This window comes from Nerophis ophidion, linkage group LG28 (genome assembly GCF_033978795.1).
Source record: "Nerophis ophidion isolate RoL-2023_Sa linkage group LG28, RoL_Noph_v1.0, whole genome shotgun sequence".
In the NCBI taxonomy this organism is placed as follows: domain Eukaryota; kingdom Metazoa; phylum Chordata; class Actinopteri; order Syngnathiformes; family Syngnathidae; genus Nerophis; species Nerophis ophidion.
The window spans coordinates 8,888,661-8,904,140 of NC_084638.1; the positions used below are offsets into that span (position 1 = coordinate 8,888,661).

At 38.8% G+C, this 15,480-nt stretch overlaps 1 protein-coding gene across 1 annotated transcript in view; it reads left to right on the forward strand.

The window, feature by feature from the left end:
• Positions 1–15,480, forward strand: part of rnf220a (ring finger protein 220a) — a 433,695-nt gene that overhangs the window by 358,358 nt on the left and 59,857 nt on the right.

A 15,480-nucleotide genomic window follows, 5' to 3' on the forward strand; every position in this document is an offset into this window, starting at 1 on the left:
AAATTGCTTTTTACATACATAATATATTATTATTATTATGCGTGCTATTATGTGCATGGTAGTTCTAGTTTGTGTTTATTTATTTTTATTATTTTTGTAATACACTTTGAGGTTGTTTGCTCAATGTAAATTTCTTTTTACATACATAATATATTATTATTATTATGCGTGCTATTATATGCATGCTAGTTCTAGTTTGTGTTTATTTATTTTTATTATTTTTGTAAAACACTTTGAGGTTGTTTGCCCAATATAAATTGCTTTTTACATACATAATATATTATTATTATGCGTGCTATTATATGCATGCTAGTTCTAGTTTGTTTTTATTTATTTTTATTATTTTTTTAATACACTTTGAGGTTGTTTGCCCGATGTAAATTGCTTTTTATATACATAATATATTATTATTATTATGCATGCTATTATATGCATGCTAGTTCTAGTTTGTGTTTATTTATTTTTGTTATCTTTTTATTATTATTTTTTAATACACTTTGAGGTTGTTTGCCCAATGTAAATTGCTTTTTACATACATAATATATTATTATTATGCGTGCTATTATATGCATGCTAGTTTTAGTTTGTGTTTATTTATTTTTATTATCTTTTTATAATTTTTTTAATACACTTTGAGGTTGTTTTCTCAATGTAAAGTGCTTTTTACATATATAATATTATTACTATTATCATGCGTGCTAGTTCTAGTTTTTATTAATTTTTATTATCTTTTTATAATTTCTTTAAATACTCTTTGAGGTTGTTTACTCAATATAAAGTGCTGTTTACATATATAATCTATTATTATTAATAATATGCGTGCTAGTTCTCGTTTTTGTTTTTATTCATTTTTATTATCTTTTTATAATTTTTTTAAATACACTTTGAGGTTGTTTACTCGATATAAAGTGCTGTTTACATATATAATTTATTATTTTTACTATGCGTGCTGGTTATAGTTTTTATTTATTTTTATTATCTTTTTATTTTTTTAATACACTTTGAGGTTGTTTACTCAATATAAAGTGCTGTTTACATATATAACTTATTATTATTATGCATGCTATTTATAGTTTTTCTTTATTTTATTATCTTTTTTTAATACACTTTGAGTTTGTTTGCTCAATGTGAAGTGCTTTTTACTTATATAATATATTATTATTATTATGCATGCTATTATACGCATGCTAGTTCTAGTTTTTGTTTATTTTTATTATCTTTTCATTATTTTTTTAATACACTTTGAGGTTGTTTGCTCAATGTAAAGTGCTGTTTACATATATAATCTATTTGGTGGGCCATCATGTAAATAATGCTATTTTAACTATATAATACCGACCTGGGCAAATTAGGTATATTTATACACATATATATATATATATATATATATACACATACACATACATATATATATATACATATATATATATATATATATAAGTATTTTCAAATATTAGTTTTTTTATTCTTTAATAACATCAACTTTGTCGTCACATGATTCCTTTTTCTCAATTTTTAACATTTTCATAGAGAGTTTTTATTTATTAATTTTTTTAAAGTGACGATGTAGATGCCGTATCGGGACAGATGCATTAGGAGTTTGAGCGGAAATATGTCGTATAGGAATTAACAACACACAATAAACCATTAACAAAATTTGAAGTAATATCTTTGTGACATGAAAAAAAACACAAGTAATGTCAAAAAATGTACTTTTTGATATCAAAAGAATACACAAAGCAGTTTGACTTATGGAGATGAAGTCTAATAAACAAGCTTTGTTCTCCCTGGTGTTTCAGTACAAAAGATTGGCCAACCCAAAAAAAAAAAACCCCCCCGGAGTGATCCCTCTCCCATCGACGACACAATCTTCACTGCCTGCGTTCAATTCGACAACATTTTAGCCAGTTTCGATGTTATTTGAGCACTGATACAGTTTGCAGTTAAATAAAGGAGCATTCCAGTAAACAAAGTAAAGACTTTAGCGGCAAAACATCAAATACTTTTCTCCTCGGCTGTGTGGGGACAAATGTCTCCAATATTGTCCACACCTGTCTTCATCCAAACACATGGCAGGAAGCGAGGGAAAATTAGGTTAAATCGAGTCAGGATTATCCACCGCTAGCACGCCTGACTTCGACTTGCAGAAAATGCATCAATAAATGAATTTTCTTCGGTATTTAAAACATTAACTAACAACCACAAATGATTATTTTACCATTTACTGTGTTACATCTCTCGTCCATTAACAAGTAAAAAGTCAAGGGCGGTCGAAGCATGTTTTTGTCGTCCATGTTGGGTTTTTTTGGGGCGTTATGGCGAAAAACGAGGTCGGGGCGGTAAAATCCGAATCATCAAGTAGTACAAACTGATGGAAAAAGGGTGTTTTAACCCCAGACTGGTAATAGTACACCAAAGCCATACACACAAAACATGTGCCTTTGTGTTTTTCTCCCATCAAAGAGTTTGTTAATACTCTTAATGACATAATAAGTGTAGAAAAAGGACTTAAAGGGGAACATTATTACAATTTCAAAAGGGTTAAAAACAATAAAAATCAGTTCCCAGTGGCTTGTTTTACTTTGCGAAGTTTTTTTCAAAATTTTACACCTCCCGGAATATCCCTAAAAAAAAGCTTAAAAGTTCTCGATTTTCGCTATTTGCGACGCGACTGTCCATTTCCCGGTGACGTCATACAGGGCTGCCAATACAAACAAACATGGCGGTTACCACAGCAAGATATAGCGACATTAGCTCGGATCCAGACTCGGATTTCAGCAGCTTAAGCGATTCAACAGATTACGCATGTATTGAAACAGATGGTCGGAGTATGAAAGTATTGAAGAAGAATCTGAAACTATTGGGAGAATAGCTATTGACGCTATTCATAGTCATAGCATGACCGAATAGCTGCGTTAGCATCGCCGGTAAAATGTGCCGACCAAACGATCAGGACTTTTGCATCTTGTGACACTGGAGCGACTTAAATCTGTCGATTAGTAAGTGTTTGTTTCGCATTAAATGTCGGTATCTAGCTTCAAATGTACATACAGCTAGCGTAAATAGCATTATCACAATTTTTAAAAGGGTTAAAAACAATAAAAATCAGTTCCCAGTGGCTTGTTGTATTTTTCGAAGTTTTTCAAAAAATGTACACCTCCCGGAATATCCCTAAAAAAAGCTTTAAAGTTCTTGATTTTCGCTATTTGCGACGCGACTGTCCATTTCCCTGTGACGTCATACAGGGCTGCCAATACAAACAAACATGGCGGTTACCACAGCAAGATATAGCGACATTAGCTCGGATTCAGACTCGGATATCAGCGGCTTAAGCGATTCAACAGATTACGCATGTATTGAAACAGATGGTCGGAGTATGAAAGTATTGAAGAAGAAACTGAAACTATTGGGCGAATAGCTATTGACGCTATTCATAGTCATAGCATGACCGAATAGCTGCGTTAGCATCGGCGGTAAAATGTGCCGACCAAACGAGCAGGACTTTCGCATCTTGTGACACTGGAGCGATTTAAATCCGTCGATTGGTAAGTGTTTGTTTCGCATTAAATGTGGGTATCTAGTTTCAAATGTACATACAGCTAGCGTAAATAGCATTATCACAATTTCAAAAGGGTTAAAAACAATAAAAATCAGTTCCCAGTGGCTTGTTGTATTTTTCGAAGTTTTTTTCAAAATTTTACACCTCCCGGAATATCCCTAAAAAAAAGCTTAAAAGTTCTCGATTTTCGCTATTTGCGACGCGACTGTCCATTTCCCTGTGACGTCGCACAGGGCTGCCAATACAAACAAACATGGCGGTTACCACAGCAAGATATAGCGACATTAGCTCGGATTCAGACTCGGATATCAGCGGCTTAAGCGATTCAACAGATTACGCATGTATTGAAACAGATGGTCGGAGTATGAAAGTATTGAAGAAGAAACTGAAACTATTGGGCGAATAGCTATTGACGCTATTCATAGTCATAGCATGACCGAATAGCTGCGTTAGCATCGGCGGTAAAATGTGCCGACCAAACGAGCAGGACTTTCGCATCTTGTGACACTGGAGCGATTTAAATCCGTCGATTGGTAAGTGTTTGTTTCGCATTAAATGTGGGTATCTAGTTTCAAATGTACATACAGCTAGCGTAAATAGCATTATCACAATTTCAAAAGGGTTAAAAACAATAAAAATCAGTTCCCAGTGGCTTGTTGTATTTTTCGAAGTTTTTTTCAAAATTTTACACCTCCCAGAATATCCCTAAAAAAAAGCTTAAAAGTTCTCGATTTTCGCTATTTGCGACGCGACTGTCCATTTCCCTGTGACGTCGCACAGGGCTGCCAATACAAACAAACATGGCGGTTACCACAGCAAGATATAGCGACATTAGCTCGGATTCAGACTCGGATATCAGCGGCTTAAGCGATTCAACAGATTACGCATGTATTGAAACAGATGGTCGGAGTATGAAAGTATTGAAGAAGAAACTGAAACTATTGGGCGAATAGCTATTGACGCTATTCATAGTCATAGCATGACCGAATAGTTGCGTTAGCATCGGCGGTAAAATGTGCCGACCAAACGAGCAGGACTTTCGCATCTTGTGACACTGGAGCGATTTAAATCCGTCGATTGGTAAGTGTTTGTTTCGCATTAAATGTGGGTATCTAGTTTCAAATGTACATACAGCTAGCGTAAATAGCATTATCACAATTTCAAAAGGGTTAAAAACAATAAAAATCAGTTCCCAGTGGCTTGTTGTATTTTTCGAAGTTTTTTTCAAAATTTTACACCTCCCAGAATATCACTAAAAAAAAGCTTAAAAGTTCTCGATTTTCGCTATTTGCGACGCGACTGTCCATTTCCCTGTGACGTCGCACAGGGCTGCCAATACAAACAAACATGGCGGTTACCACAGCAAGATATAGCGACATTAGCTCGGATTCAGACTCGGATATCAGCGGCTTAAGCGATTCAACAGATTACGCATGTATTGAAACAGATGGTTGGAGTATGAAAGTATTGAAGAAGAAACTGAAACTATTGGGCGAATAGCTATTGACGCTATTCATGGTCATAGCATGACCGAATAGCTGTGTTAGCATCGGCGGTAAAATGTGCGGACCAAACGATCAGGACTTTCGCATCTTGTGACACTGGAGCGACCTAAATCCGCCGATTGGTAAGTGTTTGTTTCGCATTAAATGTGGGTATCTAGCTTCAAATGTACATACAGCTAGCGTAAATAGCATTATCACAATTTTTAAAAGGGTTAAAAACAATAAAAATCAGTTCCCAGTGGCTTGTCGTATTTTTCGAAGTTTTTAAAAAAATTTACACCTCCCGGAATATCCCTAAAAAAAGCTTTAAAGTTCTCGATTTTCGCTATTTGCGACGCGACTGTCCATTTCCCTGTGACGTCGCACAGGGCTGCCAATACAAACAAACATGGCGGTTACCACAGCAAGATATAGCGACATTAGCTTGGATTCAGACTCGGATTTCAGCGGCTTAAGCGATTCAACAGATTACGCATGTATTGAAACAGATGGTCGGAGTATGAAAGTATTGAAGAAGAAACTGAAACTATTGGGCGAATAGCTATTGACGCTATTCATAGTCATAGCATGACCGAATAGCTGCGTTAGCATCGGCGGTAAAATGTGCCGACCAAACGAGCAGGACTTTCGCATCTTGTGACACTGGAGCGATTTAAATCCGTCGATTGGTAAGTGTTTGTTTCGCATTAAATGTGGGTATCTAGTTTCAAATGTACATACAGCTAGCGTAAATAGCATTATCACAATTTCAAAAGGGTTAAAAACAATAAAAATCAGTTCCCAGTGGCTTGTTGTATTTTTCGAAGTTTTTTTCAAAATTTTACACCTCCCAGAATATCCCTAAAAAAAAGCTTAAAAGTTCTCGATTTTCGCTATTTGCGACGCGACTGTCCATTTCCCTGTGACGTCGCACAGGGCTGCCAATACAAACAAACATGGCGGTTACCACAGCAAGATATAGCGACATTAGCTCGGATTCAGACTCGGATATCAGCGGCTTAAGCGATTCAACAGATTACGCATGTATTGAAACAGATGGTCGGAGTATGAAAGTATTGAAGAAGAAACTGAAACTATTGGGCGAATAGCTATTGACGCTATTCATAGTCATAGCATGACCGAATAGCTGCGTTAGCATCGGCGGTAAAATGTGCCGACCAAACGAGCAGGACTTTCGCATCTTGTGACACTGGAGCGATTTAAATCCGTCGATTGGTAAGTGTTTGTTTCGCATTAAATGTGGGTATCTAGTTTCAAATGTACATACAGCTAGCGTAAATAGCATTATCACAATTTCAAAAGGGTTAAAAACAATAAAAATCAGTTCCCAGTGGCTTGTTGTATTTTTCGAAGTTTTTTTCAAAATTTTACACCTCCCAGAATATCACTAAAAAAAAGCTTAAAAGTTCTCGATTTTCGCTATTTGCGACGCGACTGTCCATTTCCCTGTGACGTCGCACAGGGCTGCCAATACAAACAAACATGGCGGTTACCACAGCAAGATATAGCGACATTAGCTCGGATTCAGACTCGGATATCAGCGGCTTAAGCGATTCAACAGATTACGCATGTATTGAAACAGATGGTTGGAGTATGAAAGTATTGAAGAAGAAACTGAAACTATTGGGCGAATAGCTATTGACGCTATTCATGGTCATAGCATGACCGAATAGCTGTGTTAGCATCGGCGGTAAAATGTGCGGACCAAACGATCAGGACTTTCGCATCTTGTGACACTGGAGCGACCTAAATCCGCCGATTGGTAAGTGTTTGTTTCGCATTAAATGTGGGTATCTAGCTTCAAATGTACATACAGCTAGCGTAAATAGCATTATCACAATTTCAAAAGGGTTAAAAATAAAAATCAGTTCCCAGTGGCTTGTTTTATTTTTTGAATTTTTTTTCAAATTTTTACCGGTCCCGGAATATCCCTAAATAAAGCTTTAAAGTTCTCGATTTTCGCTACTTGCGACGCGACTGTCCATTTCCCGGTGACGTCATACAGGGCTGCCAATACAAACAAACATGGCAGTTACCACAGCAAGATATAGCGACATTAGCTCGGCTCCAGACTCGGATTTCAGCGGCTTAAGCGATTCAACAGATTACGCATGTATTGAAACAGATGGTCGGAGTATGAAAGTATTGAAGAAGAAACTGAAACTATTGGGCGAATAGCTATTGACGCTATTCATAGTCATAGCATGACCGAATAGCTGCGTTAGCATCGGCGGTAAAATGTGCCGACCAAACGAGCAGGACTTTCGCATCTTGTGACACTGGAGCGATTTAAATCCGTCGATTGGTAAGTGTTTGTTTCGCATTAAATGTGGGTATCCAGTTTCAAATGTACATACAGCTAGCGTAAATAGCATTATCACAATTTCAAAAGGGTTAAAAACAATAAAAATCAGTTCCCAGTGGCTTGTTTTATTTTTCGAAGTTTTTTTCAAAATTTTACACCTCCCGGAATATCCCTAAAAAAAGCTTTAAAGTTCTTGATTTTCGCTATTTGCGACGCGACTGTCCATTTCGCGGTGACGTCATACAGTGCTGCCAATACAAACAAACATGGCGGTTACCACAACAAGATGTAGCGACATTAGCTCGGATTCAGACTCGGATTTCAGCGGCTTAAGCGATTCAACAGATTACGCATGTATTGAAACGGATGGTCGGAGTATGAAAGTATTGAAGAAGAAACTGAAACTATTGGGAGAATAGCTATTGACGCTATTCATAGCCATAGCATGACCGAATAGCTGCGTTAGCACCGCCGGTAAAATGTGCCGACCAAACGATCAGGACTTCCGCATCTTGTGACACCGGAGCGACTTAAATCCGTCGATTGGTAAGTGTTTGTTTCGCATTAAATGTAGGTATCTAGTTTCAAATGTACATACAGCTAGCGTAAATAGCATTATCACAATTTCAAAAGGGTTAAAAACAATAAAAATCAGTTCCCAGTGGCTTGTTGTATTTTTCGAAGTTTTTTTCAAAATTTTACCGGTCCCGGAATATCCCTAAAAAAAGCTTTAAAGTTCTTGATTTTCGCTATTTGCGACGCGACTGTCCATTTCCCGGTGACGTCATACAGGGCTGCCAATACAAACAACACGGCGGTTACCACAGCAAGATGTAACGACATTAGCTCGGATTCAGACTCGGATTTCAGCGGCTTAAGCGATTCAACAGATTCCGCATGTATTGAAACAGATGGTCGGAGTATGAAAGTATTGAAGAAGAAACTGAAACTATTGGGCGAATAGCTATTGACGCTATTCATAGTCATAGCATGACCGAATAGCTGCGTTAGCATCGCCGGTAAAATGTGCGGACCAAACGATCAGGACTTTCACATCTTTTGACACCGGAGCAACTTAAATCCGTCGATTGGTAAGTGTTTGTTTCGCATTAAATGTGGGTATCTAGCTTTAAATGTACATACAGCTAGCGTAAATAGCATTATCACAATTTCAAAAGGGTTAAAAACAATAAAAATCAGTTCCCAGTGGCTTGTTGTATTTTTCGAAGTTTTTTTCAAAATTTTACACCTCCCGGAATATCCCTAAAAAAAGCTTTAAAGTTCTTGATTTTCGCTATTTGCGACGCGACTGTCCATTTCCCGGTGACGTCATACAGGGCTGCCAATACAAACAACGTTGCGGCTACCACAGCAAGATATAGCGACATTAGCTCGGATTCAGACTCGGATTTCAGCGGCTTAAGCGATTCAACAGATTACGCATGTATTGAAACGGATGGTTGGAGTATGAAAGTATTGAAGAAGAAACTGAAACTATTGGGCGAATAGCTATTGACGCTATTCATGGTCATAGCATGACCGAATAGCTGCGTTAGCACCGCCGGTAAAATGTGCCGACCAAACGATCAGGACTTCCGCATCTTGTGACACCGGAGCGACTTAAATCCGTCGATTGGTAAGTGTTTGTTTCGCATTAAATGTAGGTATCTAGTTTCAAATGTACATACAGCTAGCGTAAATAGCATTATCACAATTTCAAAAGGGTTAAAAACAATAAAAATCAGTTCCCAGTGGCTTGTTGTATTTTTCGAAGTTTTTTTCAAAATTTTACCGGTCCCGGAATATCCCTAAAAAAAGCTTTAAAGTTCTTGATTTTCGCTATTTGCGACGCGACTGTCCATTTCCCGGTGACGTCATACAGGGCTGCCAATACAAACAACACGGCAGTTACCACAGCAAGATGTAACGACATTAGCTCGGATTCAGACTCGGATTTCAGCGGCTTAAGCGATTCAACAGATTCCGCATGTATTGAAACAGATGGTCGGAGTATGAAAGTATTGAAGAAGAAACTGAAACTATTGGGCGAATAGCTATTGACGCTATTCATAGTCATAGCATGACCGAATAGCTGCGTTAGCATCGCCGGTAAAATGTGCGGACCAAACGATCAGGACTTTCACATCTTTTGACACCGGAGCAACTTAAATCCGTCGATTGGTAAGTGTTTGTTTCGCATTAAATGTGGGTATCTAGCTTTAAATGTACATACAGCTAGCGTAAATAGCATTATCACAATTTCAAAAGGGTTAAAAACAATAAAAATCAGTTCCCAGTGGCTTGTTGTATTTTTCGAAGTTTTTTTCAAAATTTTACACCTCCCGGAATATCCCTAAAAAAAGCTTTAAAGTTCTTGATTTTCGCTATTTGCGACGCGACTGTCCATTTCCCGGTGACGTCATACAGGGCTGCCAATACAAACAACGTTGCGGCTACCACAGCAAGATATAGCGACATTAGCTCGGATTCAGACTCGGATTTCAGCGGCTTAAGCGATTCAACAGATTACGCATGTATTGAAACGGATGGTTGGAGTATGAAAGTATTGAAGAAGAAACTGAAACTATTGGGCGAATAGCTATTGACGCTATTCATGGTCATAGCATGACCGAATAGCTGCGTTAGCACCGCCGGTAAAATGTGCCGACCAAACGATCAGGACTTCCGCATCTTGTGACACCGGAGCGACTTAAATCCGTCGATTGGTAAGTGTTTGTTTCGCATTAAATGTAGGTATCTAGTTTCAAATGTACATACAGCTAGCGTAAATAGCATTATCACAATTTCAAAAGGGTTAAAAACAATAAAAATCAGTTCCCAGTGGCTTGTTGTATTTTTCGAAGTTTTTTTCAAAATTTTACCGGTCCCGGAATATCCCTAAAAAAAGCTTTAAAGTTCTTGATTTTCGCTATTTGCGACGCGACTGTCCATTTCCCGGTGACGTCATACAGGGCTGCCAATACAAACAACACGGCAGTTACCACAGCAAGATGTAACGACATTAGCTCGGATTCAGACTCGGATTTCAGCGGCTTAAGCGATTCAACAGATTCCGCATGTATTGAAACAGATGGTCGGAGTATGAAAGTATTGAAGAAGAAACTGAAACTATTGGGCGAATAGCTATTGACGCTATTCATAGTCATAGCATGACCGAATAGCTGCGTTAGCATCGCCGGTAAAATGTGCGGACCAAACGATCAGGACTTTCACATCTTTTGACACCGGAGCAACTTAAATCCGTCGATTGGTAAGTGTTTGTTTCGCATTAAATGTGGGTATCTAGCTTTAAATGTACATACAGCTAGCGTAAATAGCATTATCACAATTTCAAAAGGGTTAAAAACAATAAAAATCAGTTCCCAGTGGCTTGTTGTATTTTTCGAAGTTTTTTTCAAAATTTTACACCTCCCGGAATATCCCTAAAAAAAGCTTTAAAGTTCTTGATTTTCGCTATTTGCGACGCGACTGTCCATTTCCCGGTGACGTCATACAGGGCTGCCAATACAAACAACGTTGCGGCTACCACAGCAAGATATAGCGACATTAGCTCGGATTCAGACTCGGATTTCAGCGGCTTAAGCGATTCAACAGATTACGCATGTATTGAAACGGATGGTTGGAGTATGAAAGTATTGAAGAAGAAACTGAAACTATTGGGCGAATAGCTATTGACGCTATTCATGGTCATAGCATGACCGAATAGCTGCGTTAGCATCGGCGGTAAAATGTGCCGACCAAACGATCAGGACTTTGGCATCTTGTGACACTGGAGCAACTTAAATCCGTCGATTGGTAAGTGTTTGTTTCGCATTAAATGTGGGTATCTAGTTTCAAATGTACATACAGCTAGCGTAAATAGCATTATCACAATTTCAAAAGGGTTAAAAACAATAAAAATCAGTTCCCAGTGGCTTGTTTTATTTTTCGAAGTTTTTTCCAAAATTTTACACCTCCCGGAATATCCCTAAAAGAAGCTTTAAAGTTCTTGATTTTCGCTATTTGCGACGCGACTGTCCATTTCCCGGTGACGTCATACAGGGCTGCCAATACAAACAACACGGCGGTTACCACAACAAGATATAGCGACATTAGCTCGGATTCAAACTCGGATTTCAGCGACTTAAGCGATTCAACAGATTACGCATGTATTGAAACGGATGGTCGGAGTATGGAGGCAGACAGCGAAAACGAAATTGAAGCTAATGAGCGAATAGCTATTGACGCTATTCGGCCATAGCGTGGGTGTACCTAACGAAGTGGCCCATAGCATGGCTGCCTTATTAGCATCGGCGGTAAAATGTGCGGACCAAACGATCAGGACTTTCGCATCTTGTTACACTGGAGCGACTTAAATCCGTCGATTGGTAAGTGTTTGTTTCGCATTAAATGTGGGTATCTAGTTTCAAATGTACATACAGCTAGCGTAAATAGCATTATCACAATTTCAAAAGGGTTAAAAACAATAAAAATCAGTTCCCAGTGGCTTGTTGTATTTTTCGAAGTTTTTTTCAAAATTTTACACCTCCCGGAATATCCCTAAAAAAAAGCTTTAAAGTTCTCGATTTTCGCTATTTGCGACGCGACTGTCCATTTCCCGGTGACGTCATACAGTGCTGCCAATACAAACAACATGGCGGTTACCATAGCAAGATATAGCGACTTTAGCTCGCATTCAGACTCTGATTTCAGCGGCTTAAGCGATTCAACAGATTACGCGTGTATTGAAACAGATGGTCGGAGTATGGAGGCAGATAGCGAAAACGAAATTGAAGCTATTGACGCTATTCGGCCATAGCGTGGGTGTACCTAATGAAGTGGCCCATAGCATGGCTGCCTTATTAGCTTCGCCGGTAAAATGTGCGGACCAAACGATCTTGTGACACTGGAGCAACTTAAATCCGTCGATTGGTAAGTGTTTGTTTCGCATTAAATGTGGGTATCTAGCTTCAAATGTACATACAGCTAGCGTAAATAGCATGTTAGCATCGATTAGCATAGCATGTTAGCATCGATTAGTTGGCAGTCATGCCGCGACCAAATATGTCTGATTAGCACGTAAGTCAACAACATCAACAAAACTCACCTTTGTGATTTCGTTGACTTTATGGTTGCAAATGCATCTGCAGGTTATCCATACATCTCTGTGCCATGTCTGCCTTAGCATCGCCGGTCAAATGTGGAGACACTCTGGCACATTCAATGGGGGTCTGGCGGGAGATTGTGAAGACACTCTGGTACATTCAATGGGGGTCTGGCGGCAGATTTCTTGCCAGTGGTGCAACTTGAATCCCCCCGTTAGTGTTGTTACACCCTCCGACAACACACCCACCAGGCATGATGTCTCCAAAGTTCCAAAAAATAGTTGAAAAAACGGAAAATAACAGAGCTGAGACCCGGGGTTTGTAATGTCATCGTTAAAAAGACCGATGAACAGAAAGGCGTTTAATTTGCCAAAATTCACCCATTTAGAGTTCGGAAATCGGTTAAAAAAATGTTTTTTCTGCAACATCAAGGTATAAATTGTCGCTTGCATAGGTTTGGTGATAATGTTCCCCTTTAAAAAGAAGTATTTTTGCATTTACCTATTTATTTGCACACATGACACACACTGACTTCCGTCAGTCTGATACTGCTATCTGCTGTCAGTCAGCATTGGGTGATATCGGCTCGCACGTAAACTTAAAGGCCTACTGAAATGAGATTTTCTTATTTAAACGGTCCATTCTATGTGTCATACTTGATCATTTTGCGATATTGCCATATTTTTGTTGAAAGGATTTAGTAGAGAACATCGATTATAAAGGTCGCAGCTTTTGGTGCTGATAAAAAAGCCTCGCCTGTACCGGAAGTAGCAGGCGATGTGCGCGTGACGTCACGGGTTGTGGAGCTCCTCGCATCTGAACATTATTTACAATCATGGCCACCAGCAGCAAGAGCGATTCGGACTGAGAAAGCGACGATTCCCCCTTTAATTTGAGCGAGGATGAAATATTTTTTGGATGAGGAAAGTTAGAGTGAAGGACAAGAAAAGAAAAAAAAAACACAAGAGGGCGGCGAGGGAGCGATTCAGATAGGGAAGATGCTGACGGTAACGTTCAGGAGGACGCATATTTATGCTGGAGTATCACACGACATAGATCGCCTTCAGAATACAGAATGGTAAAATGTTTTTTTATCAATACACATAATACACCGTACTTTGTGTGTGTGGTCCAATCCAACCGTGTTCGCTTGACCGCTCTGTTCCATAGTCAAGCTTCACCGTCATCTTTCGGGAATGTAAACAACGAAACACCGGTTTGTGTTGCTAAAGGCGGCCGCTATACACCGCTTCCCACCTGCAGCTTTCTTCTTTGACGTCTCCATTATTCATTGAACAAATTGCAAAAGATTCAGCAACATAGAATGTCCAGAATACTGTGGAATTATGCGATGAAAAGAGACGACTCGTAGCTGTGAACGGTGCTGGAACAAAATGCGTTTACTTCTAAATGTTTGTTTACGTACCGTGATTGCTTCCAAGTGGTGTCTGTGACAAGGTAGTAAAACGGCTGAACAAACAAAACAGGAGTCGTCGTCACGGAGCATCTAAATGTCCTCCCAGTGAACACACAAGATCGGTGTCTTCTTGTACTTGACTCAAGTCATTTGCAAAAAGGTAAACACGGTAGCCAGTAGGCCAGGAGGAGCGAGCAGCTACTCAACAGCTAAGCTCACACGCTCGACGTTTGTAATAAGTGTCCTTGTCGAACAACATTTCTCCATATATTAGACACAGATTTATACATTGTGAAGTGAGTTATTTAAGCAATATTATCTTTTAAGTGTTTATTTACATATAATTGTTTGCAAAGGGTGTCTGTGACAAGGTAGTAAAACGGCTGATCCAACAAAACAGAAGCTAAGCTAAGCTCTCCAATCAGCTAAACGGACTTAAAAAACTCCAAGGCGACATTTTGGTGTATTTACCGAGGAACTTGTGACTAAAAAGAATAGCACCGGAAGTAAATAACGCCAACACAGACACTCGTAGACGTGGTAGCGCATTGGCTAATGCTAACAAAGCTGGACAGCATGTTTAACATCTAAATGTCCTCCCAGTGAACACACAAAGATTGGTGTGTTCCTCTACCATCGTCAAGTCACTTACAAAAGGTAAACATGGTAGAAAGTCGGCTATGACAAGCGAGCAGCTACTCGACAGCTAAGCACACAATAGCGCACAAGCTCGACGTTTGTAATAAGTTTCCTCCTTTGAAAAATATTGCAATGTCAATATAAACAAATATCAAATCATTAAAGTTGCATTTTACTGAATTTTCCGGACTGTTGAGCGCACCGGAAAATAAGCCACGCCCACTAAGTTCGGCAAGAAAAGCAACATTTTCCATATATTAGCCACATATTTAGACATTGTGAAATGTGCTATTGAAGTAAGAATATCTTATAAATGTTTGTGTACATATAATTGTTTCCAAAGGGTGTCTGTGACAAGGCAGTAAAACGGCCGATCCAACAAAACAGAAGCTAAGCTAAGCTCTCCAATCAGCTAAACGGACTTAAAAAAACTCCAAGGCGACGTTTTGGTGTATTTACCGAGGAACTTGTGAATAAAAAGAATAGCACCGGAAGTAAATAACGCCAACACAGACACTCGTAGACGTGGTAGCGCATTGGCTAATGCTAACAAAGCTGGACAGCGTGTTTAACATCTAAATGTCCTCCCGGTGAACACACAAAGATTGGTGTGTTCTTCTACCATAGTCAAGTCACCTACAAAAGGTAAACACGGTAGCAAGTCGGCTACGAGAAGCGAGCAGCTACTCGACAGCTAAGCACACAATAGCGCACAAGCTCGACGTTTGTAATAAGTGTCCTCCTTTGAACAATATTGCAATGTCGATACAAACAAATATCAAATCATTAAAGTTGCATATTACCGAATTGAGCGCACCGGAAAATAAGCCACGCCCACTAAGTTCGGCAAGAAAAGCAACATTTTCCATATATTAGCCACATATTTAGACATTTTTAAATGTGCTATTGAAGTAAGAATATCTTATAAATGTTTGTGTACATATAATTCT